The sequence below is a fragment of the Aotus nancymaae genome, unplaced genomic scaffold (assembly GCF_030222135.1).
Source record: "Aotus nancymaae isolate 86718 unplaced genomic scaffold, 86718_ANA_hifiasm-v0.15.2.pri h1tg000029l, whole genome shotgun sequence".
Lineage (NCBI taxonomy): Eukaryota > Metazoa > Chordata > Mammalia > Primates > Aotidae > Aotus > Aotus nancymaae.
This window is the reverse complement of record NW_026988442.1, coordinates 788,629-802,855: the sequence shown is the minus strand read 5'-3', so window position 1 is coordinate 802,855 and position 14,227 is coordinate 788,629.

The window sequence follows — 14,227 nt, the reverse complement described above, 5'->3', positions numbered from 1 at the left end:
ATACATGAATAAATATAAAAACTAGTATTACTGTCATGATTTGTAGTTGGCCTTTTAATTCTTTTATAGGATTTAAAGGCAAAGCATAAAAGTAATTATATAAGTTAAATAATACACAATACATAAAAATATGCTGTGATCTCAATAACATAAAATGTAAAGGCAACACTATACAGGTTTAGATCTTTGTATGCAATTAAAGCTACATTTCTATCAGTTTAAAATAGATTTTATAACTTTAGGACATATGTAATCACCTTAGTAACCATAAAGAAAATAGCTATAGAATATTCAGATGGAAATGAGAAGGGAATCAAAATAAGTCACAACAAAAAAATCAACTACATATAAAAGAGGGCAATAGGACAAGGAGGAAAGGAGGGTCAAAAAATCTATAAGACAAATTTCAAGAAAAACAACCCATCAGACTGAACCATGATAAAATAGAAAATCTTTGCAGACCTGCAACTAGTAAGGAGATTAAATCAATAATCAAAACTTCTCAACAAAGGAAAGCCAAGGACCATATGGCTTCACTTGTAAATTCTAACAATAATTTAAAGAAAAATTAACACTGATACTTCCAAACCCCTTCTAAAAATGTGAACTGAAGGGAATATTTCTTAATTAATTCTATGAAGACAGTATTACCATATTAAAGCCAGACAAAGACACTACAGAAAAAGACACCTAAAGTGAATACTTATAAAGAATAGTGATAGAAAAAAATTTAATAAAATACTATCAGACAGAATTCTTCAACCTATTAAAAGAATTATACATTATGAAGAAGTAGAATTTATCTCTGGAATGCAAGGGTGGCTCAACATGTGAAAATCAATTAATGTAACACACAACATTAACAGAGGGAAAACAGACATGTGCGTACACACACACACACACACACACACACACACCCCTCAATTGATGCAGAAAAAGCATTTGACAAAATTCAATACCTTTTCATAATTAAAAAAAAAAAAAACTTGTAATCAACTTGGTATTTTCAAAAGGCTATCTGCTTGAAAAGCCCACAGATGAAAGACTGAAAGGTTTTCCTTTAAGATCAGGAAAGAGAAGGATACCTGCTTTCACCTCTTCTATTCAACATAGTACTGCAAGTTCAAGCCAGAGCTCTTATACAAGAAAAAGAAGTAAAAGGAATCCAAATTGGAAAATAAGAAGTATAATGATCTATAGGTGACATAATATTTTACATAGAAAACTAAAAATTTCACACACAACAATGTTAGAACTAATAAAATAATTCAGCGAGGCTGCAGGGCACATAATCAACACACAAAAAATATTTGTGTGTTTATATACTGAAAAATATTAAGAAACCAATTTTATTTATAATAGAAACAAAAATTAGTGTTTAGAAATAAACTTATCTAAGGAAGAAAAAGACATATATACAGAAAACTACAAAATGTTGGTTGAAGGAAGTTAAAGACACCAATATATGGGCAGACACCACATGAACATGGCTTGGAAGACTTCATCTTGGTAAGATGGCAAGACTACAAAAAGCGATCCACAGATTCAATGCAATCACTACCAAAATTCCCATTACACACTTTATAGAATTGAAAATCTAATCCTAAAATATGTATGGGATTTCAAGAGACCTTAAATAGCTAAATAATCTTTAAAAGAAGAACAGCAAAGTTGGAAGTCTAATTCTTCTTGATTTAAAACTTACTACAAAGTTACAGTAATCAAAAAAGTGACAAGCATATAGAACAATAAAATGGGATAGAGTTAAGAAATAAACCATCCCTCAAATTGTAAATCTCTGAGAAGAAAACATAGGAAAAACTTTATGATATTGGTTTTAGCAATGATTTTTTGAATATGACATCAAATACACAAGGAACAAAATCAAAATAGTTTAAGATATTATTCAGCCATAAAAGGAAAGGAAATTCTAACACATGCTACAGCATGGATGAACTTTTAAGATATTATCCTTAGTTAAATGAGACAGTTTCAAAAAGACAAATGCTACATGATTCTACTTGTAGGGTGCCTAGGATAGTCAAATTTATGGAGACAGAAAGAATAGTGGTTTCCAGGACCTTAGGGGAAGGGTGAGTAGGTAGTTACTCTTTAATGGGTACAGCACTTCAGTTTTGTGAAGTAAAAAAAATTCTGGATATGGATGGTGGTGATGGTTGCATAATAATGTGAATGTACTTGGTCCCACTGAACCCTATGCTTAAAAACTGTTTAAAAAATAAACGATCATTTGTCAAATAGGAAAGCTTAGATCAGAAAATAAAACCCATCCATTGGGCTTAGAGATTTGGATTACATTCATAATTTTGCCAGGTAAGTGGTTCAGTGCAGGCATACAACTACAGAATGAATAGAAGGTGGAAAAGTAGTGGATTGAGGGGCAGATACTCCTGGTGAGAAGCTTGGTGAAGGCATGAGAAAGAGGGTTTCTAGAATAGTAAAATTTGTCCAGAACCCCAGGTGTGTTGCCAGCCACCTCTGGAATCACTTCCATTCTTCAATTACAGTGTTAGCCAACTTAGTGAAGCCACAGATTTCAAAGTGTAGCCCAGGAAATAAATGTCTTCTTGATAAAAGATATACAAAAGAAAATAAGTCTCCCTACATCTGCAAAACTATTAGTGCTTTTTAAAAATAATCATATTTTATTGATTTCTATATCAATTTAAGAATGCTATTTTTCATCCTCAGAACAATCTTGCCATACAGGCATTACCCTTCTTTGACAAATAGGAAAATCCAGTTGAAGAACTCCAAGGTCACAAGGGTCCAAATAAAAGGTCCTGTAACTTGAAGCCAGTGTGCTCCTGAACTCAAGTGTAGCTGCAGAGTGATGGTCCTTGGCCTATTTCCTCAGCGTAGTGATCCATCACTCTGTTCACTAGAGGTAAGTCCATGAGACAATGCCTTTTATTCTGGCAAGACCATCGAAGCTGTGTCTAAAGGAATCTGGCACAAATAGGTTCTCTGTTGGTAGACATAACTGGAAAAAGAGAAATACCCTTGAAGGACTAAGGCAACTTGGAAAATAGAAAGTAAGATGGATGGTTACGGATATGGAAATCCACTGAATCAGACACAGACACATTCCTTTATGGTTTAAAAAAATAAAAAATAAAAGAAACTATGAAAGTACCAAAGACATGACCCTAATTCTCCAAGGAACAACGTTGTAGGGCTGCTTTGGTTCTTTCTAGTTTCTGTGAGAAAATCCTGGTTGGCAGGGCCCCCTGATGAAAGAGAAATGACTCCTTGTGTGAGATTTAAAGCATTTCTAATTTGAAAGCAAACATAATTGCACATACTATGCATACACATGCCATGTGGAAATAATAAATGCATTTATGATGAAAATGTTTGCTTCATTTATTATACTAGGAGTTTTTCCAAGAAATGGAAACAATTGTTAGAAGTGACATTAAATATTTAACTGAGTTTCTTTTTTCTTCTTTTCTTAGTATTTTTTATTAACATATTTTAAAACGTTACTACCACCCAATAAAGCATATGGCTCCTGATTTGTTGGAGTCTTTCATTAGTTTAAAAGGAAGAAATCAGTCTCCAAAAACTACGTGCAATGTTAGAATATGACACAGGTGAAACCTTAAATTTAAAACTATGTTCTTCAAGGATCTTGAGGTCTGTGGAAAATAGCCTTCAATTCTTACAGTGTGAAATGGGACTTTCTAAGTTAGGACTTGGAATAGTGGTTGGTGGCATAGTAACCATGATCTAACTAACTGGATGGTTGTTTTCTGAAGTGGATAGTTGAATGGCCTTAAATTTTCAAGGTAAGTCAGGTAAAGTCCAGCCATTGATACACATGTTGTGAAGAGGGCAGATTTGCAAATGTAAGTATATTTGTGAGGAATCTACTTGCTATAAACTGAATGTTTGTGTCCCCTCAAAATCATATGCTGAAACCATAATTCCCAGTGTGATGGAATTTAAAGATAGAACCCTTGGGAGCACTTATGATAAGATTAGTGCCTTTATAAGAATAGGCAGGAGATCTCTCTTTCTTTCTCTTTCTCTCTGTCTCTTGCTCTCTCTCTCTCTCTCTCTTCTCTCTCTCTCTCTCTGCCATGTGAAGATACAAGGAAAAGATGGTTTTCTGTGAACCAGAAGGGCCCTCACCAAGAACCTGATCATAATGGCACCCAGATCTTACTTAGATTTCTAGACTCCAGAACTGTCATAAATAAATGCTTATTGTTTTAGCCATCCAGTCTCTGGTATTCTGCTCTAGCATCTAAACTGTCTAAGACTCTAAGCATCCATTAAATTGTGAGTTCTATTTCAAAAGACCACAAAAGCTCATTGAGATAGGATTATTGTATCAGTTGTATGATACTGCATCATAAATCATTGCAAAATTCTGTGGCTAAAATCAATAAGCATTTATCATTGCTCATAATTTGGTGGACTGTCAGTCTGGACTGACCTCACCTGGGCTTCCTCCTGCATGTGTAGTCAGCTATAGACTAGGAAAACAATTCTGTTAATATTGGTTGAGCTTGCTGACTGTTTGGTGTCTGCCTGGGGGCTGGCTGGTCATGGATAGCCTCTGCTTTGCCCCCACATGGTCTCTTTATTCGTTTGAGTAGGCCACACTTGTTCACATGGTGACTGACAGTTCTGAAAGAAAAAGCAGTTCTTCCATCCTCAGCTCTATTTCTCCTTCCTCCAAAACCCACACACACACGCACACACACACGAACACACACACACACATACAGAGACTGAAAATTTGAGGTGGTCAAATAGTAAATTTTTACCCAACATAGGGTAAGTAAAGTGGATACCTTAGGGCTAAAATCATACATTTTAACACATATTTCTCAGGTAGAAAAACTAGACAAAGATCAAACAATTTGAACAATATGATTAATATTTAACAATACGATTAATATTTGATCATATTGCTAATGAGAAAATTTGAATAATATATTTCAAAAATTTGACTCAATAGCCATATGTAGAACACAACACCTAACAATTGAAAAATATACATTTGCTTCAATCTACATGGAAAATTTATAAAAATTGATCTTATATAGGACTATAAAGTTTCAATCATTTAGAAAGTTAGAGTTAGTTTTATAGATCAGAATAGAGTTACAGTAACTATTAGGTTTAGACTGGAAGTAAGGAACTGGGTCTCCCATTATCTTTAGGTTGAGGTTAGCTTTAGATGGAGAGTTTGTATTTAGAATAGATCTAATTTGGACTAGGGTAGATTTAAGACTAGTGTTAGTTTTAGTGTTAGGTTAGTACTAGAACGATTATTAGGTTAATGGTGAGAATTCATGTTGGGATTAGGATTAAAGTTAAAACTAGGACGAAGTTTCATATTTGGGCTAGGGTTGGGTAGCATTTTATAGAATTTGTAGAGTTAAGGATTTTATTAGCGTTAAGATGTGGATTGACAAACTAATGATGGAAAATAGAAAATCTGAAAACACACTTTATTTATAAAAGTGGCACTCTTGGTTGGTAAGAAAGTGGTTATCTTTTTATTGGAGGCCATTGAACAAGTGGGTATCTACATGGGAAAAAAATGATTTAGAATTCCTACTTCTCACTGTTCTTAAAAATTAAGTTGTAGCATAGTCATAAATTGAAGAGAAATATTGTAGACAATTTAGAAGACAATATAAGTAACATTTTCCTAATAATATAGGAGGAAATGATTTTTAACATAAGAAAAATGAAAAAAGTGATAAATATGCTATATCAAAATGAACAATTTTGATTAATCAAGTCACTATTAAGAGAGTGGAAAGGCAAATCACATCTGGAAGATGTTTCAATTCATACAGCCAAAATGACTTGCATTAAGCATGTATAAAGAACACCCGCAGATTAATAAAGAAAAGAAAACCAGCCCATGAAACCAAAAGACTTAAGTAGACCCTTAATAATAGTACACAGATTTGGCAAGAGATTTGAGCTATAGGAACTTTACAATCCTGCTGGTGGGAGAATAAATGGATACAGTTGCTTTGAAAAATAAATTGTCAGCATGTAGTCCAGTTGAAGATGTACCTATGATCAAGTAATGGCATAGCGATAGATAGCAATGCAGATACAAAACTGTGCTCAAGTGCACCAGGACAGACGTTCATGAATATTCAGACTGGCATGTTTTGGTTTTAATAGCTCAAAACTTGTATATTACCCAAACTGAATTAACAGTGGAATGGACAAATAAATAGTGAGTAAAAACAGCCAGACACAATAGAATACATACAAATTGGATTTCATTTATATAGAGCTCAAAAACAAGAAGAATTAAAGCTACCTTGTTTAGGGGTGTATCCCTAGTCAGAAAGCAAGGAACTAATGGTAAGAAGTTCAGAGGTAGCTCTGATCAGAAAGGTGGGGGACTTCTAGAATGTTGGTCCATTTCTTGATCTGCATAATGGATACATGAGTATTGTCTTTACAATAAATCATTAAGTTGTACCTTCAGTTCTTGTGGACATTTCTGTAAGTATGCTACATATAATAACAAAAAGGTTAAAACTATATTATTTTAATGGCTGCATTATGCTTAATGATTTACCTCATTGATAAATATTTACATTGCCTCCTCTTGTTTTTCTTGCCCAAAATAGTGTTTCAGTAGAGAAATCTTTATGTGTATTTTTTTAAACTTGTTTCTTAGAATAGATTCCTGAAAGAGAAAAGACTAGATCAAACCATATGGAGTTTTAAAGTGTTCTTGATATAGTATTAAACTATTTTCCAAGAATACTGCACCAGCTGCCCTCCCCATAATGTAAAGATTTCTGAATCATTGCACATTCACCAGTATCAAATACTATAGTTTTTTTTTTTTTAACCTATGCTTATTTAACCGGAGTGGGGAGATGGTGTTGAGAAACCAGTATCTCACCATTTTACTTTACATTTACTTCATTTTTGCCTAGTGAAAATTTTAAAGTATAGTACAACATTCAGATTGAAGGATCAAGAGTCAAATTTTTGGTGTTCAAATTCTGGCACTATCACACACTGCTTGGCTTTGGGATGTTACCTAATCTTTGAGGGTCAAATTCCATACATGTAATATAGTAAAGGGTGCCATGATAATTAAACAAATTTTCTCATATAATGAGCATAGCACACTACTTGGCATATTCTAAATCCCCTGTAAACGATGTGTGCATGTTTGTGTGTGTGTGTGTGTTTGTGTGTGTATGTGTATGTGTCTGTGTGTGCATGCATGCACGAATAGTGTTGCATGGAGCACTGGAGATATGGGACACTGAAGGGTGGAAAGAGGAATGGGGGAGGGAGGGAAGGATAGAAGATGGAAAGAAGGAAAAGAGATAAGAAGGGAGGGCTGGAGGGGAGGGGAGGGGTAGAGGAAGGGAAATAGGTTTGGAAGGAGAGAGGAAAGAAAGGAGGGAGGTTTGGAGTGGGGAAAGTAGGAGTTGATGGAGGAAGGTGAACAGGGAGAAATGAATCAAGTGTTGGATAATATGGTAGGGGTGAATGGTGATCAGAAGTATCCCATTCTTTATTCCTTTTTGAACAAGAGTTTATTTTTCAAAATTTAAAGACACAATATAAAGGACAACCATACCATAAGGAAGTGTTAGTGATCAAGGCTCTGGAGACCCACAATTCTGGTTCTGTCAATCTTTAGCAACATACTCTGGAGTCAACCTCTCTGAACCACATCAAATACCTAATGTTTGCTGCCTGTGTAAGAATTAAATAAGATGTATATATATACAAAGCCTAAGTCACAGTATATTTCAGAAAATGAAAAATTATCTTGTTGTTTGACAATCACTACAGAAGTATTAGCAATGCCTTAACATGACATTAGCCTTAACATTAGTAAATCTTAAATACCAGAATGTGATAAAAGAATTAATCGCTTAGCAAAGGTTGCTAGACTATCAGCTTGTGAAACTGTGTATGTTGAGTGTGTGTCTGCCCGTTTAGGGTAGAATCTGGAACGAAAATGTGGATAGCATAAATGAAGAAGAGACATGAGAAAATGTTCTTTGACCCATTTCCTTGAGGTATCAGGAAAATCATGGAAATCCCCAGTGTGTTTCGCAGTTGAGCAGAAGAAGAAAGGCACAGCAGCAATCCCTGGCTGAGAATAAGAGAATCTCTACCTCCCTCACCACACCCAGAAAGATTTGTGCTTACTGAAGCCAAGAGAGGCAAGTTAGCAGTGTTAGACCAGAGAGGCTCCGAACGTGGGGTCTGAAACATCACAAGCTACACAGAACATATTTTATCAAGTAACCACATGTAAATATTATGCGTAATATAACCATTTCATTCTGTAACATCACTTCCAATGCCAAATTCCACATAAGTACCTTAAAAATGATAGCATGTTCAAAAATTTGAACAATCTATCCTTTCATGTCACCTGACTAAAGCATGAATGAGACATAAGGTATGCCTTGGAATTTTTCAGTGGTATTCCAAATATGTTCAAGAACAGCCAACTTAAAAAATATGAAGGGAGAACCAAATATATAAAGGCAAGAGCCAATGTATGAGTATAAACCGGGACTTTACTTCACGGTGTTAATGATATGAGATGAAATGTTGGATGACTCAGTCAAGCTTTTTGGCCTAACTGCTGTTCCTACAGGTTCTATTAATGTGTTTTCAAATCTCAACAAGCCTAATAGAAAAGAAAAGACTCTAGGAATCAGGCTATATAAAAGGAAAAAAAAAAATGTACTCTCTGGGAGCTACAACTTAGCTAATTTATAAATAACGGCAAAGTTATATATTATAAAATACGTATTAAACATAGTGGATGATTGTCAGGTAGGACTATGGGCCTGGTAGATGAATCTCTTTCTCATACTCATGAAACCCTTCAAAACAATTCATGAATATGGGAACTGCTGAAAATCCTTCCACTTTTTGGACTAAGAGAATATCAGACCCAAATACTGAAATACTTTCATCCCTGCGAGAAATACTTCTCTAAGTTATAACATGACAGCCCCTTCTCATAAATCTAGAAAGCTGATTACTAAGCTATCTGTGTTTGAACCAGCTCCCACAAATGTTGCTTATGAAATAATTTTATCTGGTTGAATGAATAACAATAGGTTTTGAAATTTAATATAACAATAAGAAAAGCAAAATCAAAAGTGATCCATTAGTCCCTAAAAAGGACATTTGCCGGTACTGGTAGTATGTCATTTGGTTCTAGATTGCAATGTTGACATTCCCTTGAGGTATAAGAGCTCTTATCTAATAATATCCAATTTCTACACCAATCCTTTTTTCTCTGGAGCTGTGGTGAATGGAATTAAAGGAGCCGACACTTTATTTTGTGTATATCTTCTGGCACATATCACAGTTAATGGAGCTCTTTTAAGATTTTCTCTAATGATGTTAATCAACACATTTTATAGTTCTCAACTGTAATTTAAATAGGAATCTAAGAATAAAATAGTATTTAGCTCAGAAGTAAAATGTGAGAACACCCTGAGCTCACTGATTTATTTTGGTAAACAGAGCTGGCAAAGTTGAGTTTAAGGCAAGAAGGCATATTTGCTGAGAACAAGATGATTGGAGATCCTTCAAAACAATTGATGGTTTTGGGATCTGCTGAAAATTCTTCCACTTTGTCTAATGTCTGATCATCAAATATCTTTGTACTGTGACCAGAGGGGGATAAAAAGTTAAAACACACACACACACACACACACACACACACACACACACACACTCCAAACCAACCAGACAAAAGTTTACACCTGGGAAATTACATCATCTGAATGGGGACCCTACAAGACATATTCTCTGACTCCTGGATTCTGTCATAAGTGTCCTTTACAAAGTGCTGAGATCATTTGTGTCTTGGCCTTCCCATGAATAGGATTGTGTTCTAAGTTTTATTGCTATTTTTCACAGAAGAAGAACTGGACAGTAGGGGAATAAATGGCTAATTGACTGGTTCCAGCTCACTGGAGGAGGAACACTGTCTAAAGTGAAAACAAGTTTAATTTTTTCCCTTCAGTCTTCATGTTTCTTGATGTCCCTGCAACATTTAATGCACTTGACCATTCTTGATTCAAAGCCAAAATAGTTTTGTTAAGTTTTTGTTACTTAGCAAATTCGTAGTGATTTTAGAAAATTCACACAATACAGAAAAAAAAAAAAAAAAGAATGCAAGAACCATCAAAATTCTTCTAATCATCACCCCTTTCATCGCTAAATAACTAGGTAACCATTTTCAACATTTTAAAGATCATCTTCCCAGATATACTTTTTAGTCCTTAAAGAAACAACATCTACATGATTTACATAAATGGTATTATTTAAAAGTGAGATGATGTGTCTCTTCCTCTCACTTATCAGCATGCCAAGTGTACCAATCTGCTTCAATAATACAGACATGCCTCATCTTTTTTATTATGGCGATATAATACTCCACTGAATGTATGAGTCATATTTTATTTTACCAGTCTTCTAGCTGATAGACACTTAGTGTGTGTCCAATTTCTTATTATAGTAAACAACGCTGCCATGAAAGCCACAGCTCTGTAACAGACACCTGGAGTACCTTCTGCTTCACTGGTAGTAAGCAGATTCTTGGACTTTCTTTGGCCACTTTATCCTATGTCATTTAAAAATGCTTCTTGCACCTCCCCTCTGAGAAAATACAAGCTCTGGAGCCAGACTGCCTAGATTTAATCTTATGCCTTGATTGATGTCTCTGTTACTGTGGGCATTATTTTTTTACCTCTCTGTGCCACAGCCTCTCAGCTATAAAATAAAAACATCACAATATACATATCCTAGTGATAATATGGATAATGATAACAATGTCAAATGAAATTATCCATGTATAATGTTTGGCATGTATGTGTTCAATGTATTTCAACTATGGCCGTTATTGTGATCTTCTCATTCATCTCTCTCTGAAAGCCATTTCCCGTGTATTCATGATCCTTCCTATTGAAGATTTCTAAATTATGTCTTTTGCCCACAAGTGTCTTCTTGGCTTCATTTCATGTTCTCAAATTTCTGGAAGACATTAATGCTGGATGTTCTAACACCACATAGATCTTATACAGATCAAAATGGCCACCAAAAGACATGAATGCAATCCTTAGTGTCATATTTGATAGTTTCTCTTCCTATACTATATGTCCAGTCAGTCACAAAATCCTGCTGAGTTTTCATGTTTCCTCAATGTATTCCAGAACTATCTCTTTCCATCACCCTATTTCCAGCTTAGGTCAGATTCTGCTGGGCTCATACTCAGATGATGGATTTATTAACACCTTTAGGGAAACAATGCTTTCTGTAAATGACATATCATGTAGAAATCCAATACATTTGACAAGTCAAAGTGTCACTGCTGTTGTTATTGAGACAGGATTTAGGGGCCTGGAACTCCACCTCTCCTCCTTCATCTTCCCCAAATGCCCTCTTAAGTAACTGAACCCGAATTACTTGTCTGAAAAGAGGAATTTCCCTCCAATCTTCCACTTGCTTTTTCTCCAAACTCTGATGCACATGGGAGACAAAATAATCAAACCAATAATACAACTGTGGTCACATTTCTCCCATGACCCAATCTATGCATAGTTTCATTCAAATTCCATCATTGACATTCAGTTCCCTCTTCAAAACTCCAAATTGGCCCCAAGAAGTATTTTTGACTTTATAAATCAATCTATTCCAAAGTAGCCCAATAGGAATCTAAATCATCATCTTGTTCGTACACATCTTGCTGTGGGGGTCATACCCTCAAAGGTTGGATTCCTTCCACCCACATGCTCTGACATCTCCAGTCCTCAAGGGCTTATTTAAATTCTGTCTCTGTAGTTTCACAAATATTATGGGTCTCTCCTCTTAGATTTGAGCTCCCTTTTCTCTGGCTTACTAAAGTATCATGTATTTCTGAATATCATTTTGTATTGAGAATGTGTTATGTTTTCTAAAACTTAAATTAATATTTCAATGCCTTAGAGTACCTCATACGTGCTTAAAGTTCAATCACAGGTGCTGACATCCCTGGGTGCAGTGTGCTCCCACAAGGCAAATTTTAAGATGCTGTGAAGGATTGGAAGGCTGGGGGTGTCACCCTTTGGCAATTTACTGTTCATTTGTAACGAGTGATGTTTCTTTTGGGGTATATTTTTATTTGCTCTCACATCTCCTACTGTTACAACTGTGGTTATTCTTCTGTAAAAATAAAACTTTGTTTTCCTTTATTGGAAAAAGTAATATGTTTATATATTAAAAACACAAATCATCTGCCAAAGTTATGTAGCAGAAATAAGTATCCGTCTCACACCAAATCCCTCATCTCCTAGTTCTACTTCAAGGCCACCACTGTTACAAATATCTTAGTGATTATCTTGTAATCATAATTTGACTCTGGACATAACGTGGCATTTCATTGCAAAATTATGTTTTATTTCTCTCTGTGTCCAAAACAGTCAAGCAGACTTTGCAATTTCCTTCCTATCTTCAAGGATTACTGTCATCCCAGAAAATCTCCCAAGGCCCCACCCCTCTATACTCTCCTTCAAAGCACCCCCTCAGTTTTAGACATTTAAAAATAAACCTCATTAACCTTTTATTTAGACTCACTCTCCCTCTATTCCCATTTGGATAACTCGGATCAGACCCCCTACAGCATTCAGTCTCTAAATTCCTAGAAGAGAACTACCGAGAGTAGAGTATTAACATCGAACTTGGGCAACCAAAAAGAGTAAAGCCCATTAAAATTAGCTCATCCCTGAAAAAAAAAAGTTGCTTATACTGAATTTGAAAATAAAGAAATATGAATAAATCTTTTTTGACATGTTTTGATATAATTCAGAAGGTAAGAGAAAGGGCAGAGGGAACGGGGCAAATGAAAAACAGAGTTTGGGCAGGGTTACATTAATTTCATTGATGAGATTTAAAATTTAAAGTAGTAATGAATTACTTTATTTTATTTTAGTATTTTTTCAATAAATATTGTTTTGTAAATAAATATAAATATTATTTTATAAATAAAATAAATATTTAAAGTAATGAGTTAAAATTTAAAGTAAATTTTATTGATGAGAAATCCTGACTGAGATGGGATCTCTGGTAGATTCAGAAAAAAACATAATAAAATTCCCATAGCTCGTGTGGATGTACACACCTCTTCCCACACATACCAACCAAAGAGATTCCATGGCCAATTTCTGAAAAAACTTACATCTCAGGCCACACATGTTCTCTGCTTCGTATATGAATGGAAAGGCTGAATTCACAAATACCTATTTTCCAGAACTACTATTATACAAGCTGGGCTCTAATCACAATCTGGGCCAAAATACTCTGCTCTGGTTTTAGAAGAATTCAATTGGTGAGAAAAGGTTGTCTTGAAAACAGTCATCAGCTGTGTTCCTGACAACTTTATTGAATCAGAAATTTTGTTTTATCAATACATTTGAACAAGTCATTATTATCTTGTTCAAATGCTTTTATGTAACAGAAAGAGGTTGAATTAGACGATTCCTAAGGTTTCTGCAAGTTCTAAAACACTGTTGTTAATATTACATCCAGTGACTGGACAATATTCATATTTCTTAATGGGTATTCACCCTACTGAGTGTATAATTAAATACAACTCTAATCATGAAAGTTTAAGAAGGATTCAATTCTGAGATTTGGAAGCAGCTATAAGATTCTTAAAAGTGTATTTGCTGAAGCAACATAGTTTAGTATCCCTGCCTCTTACCAGCTAGGATTCAGGACAATTTCCTTTAACCCTCTGAATTTTTGTTTCTTGACCTACAAACCTGAGATAATAATAACTTACTTCACAGGGATGTGTGGATATAAAATGAGATAACACGTGTTAAATAGGTGGCAGGTAATCAAGAAAACTTAGCTTCCTTCCCCCATTCTCACTGAGAAGCAATTTCAAGATGGGAATCACTAGCGTCTTTCCTGGGATGTGGATTTTACTAGTCCTAGGGATAGAAGGTTAGGTCAAAAGCCTTTAGAGTGAAAAACACCCAGGCAGTGAGACTATGCATTCTAGGCATTTAGGCAGCTTCACCTCTCACCAGGGCCTTGAGAACATGGCTTAGGAAGAAATCTCTGAAACTTTTGGTCTCCTGTTGTATGGTGCAAAGAAATAGACTTGCAGAGTTATATTACAAACTAGCACAGTGCCTTTGAGACAAAAGCTGAAATGGACGAAAGG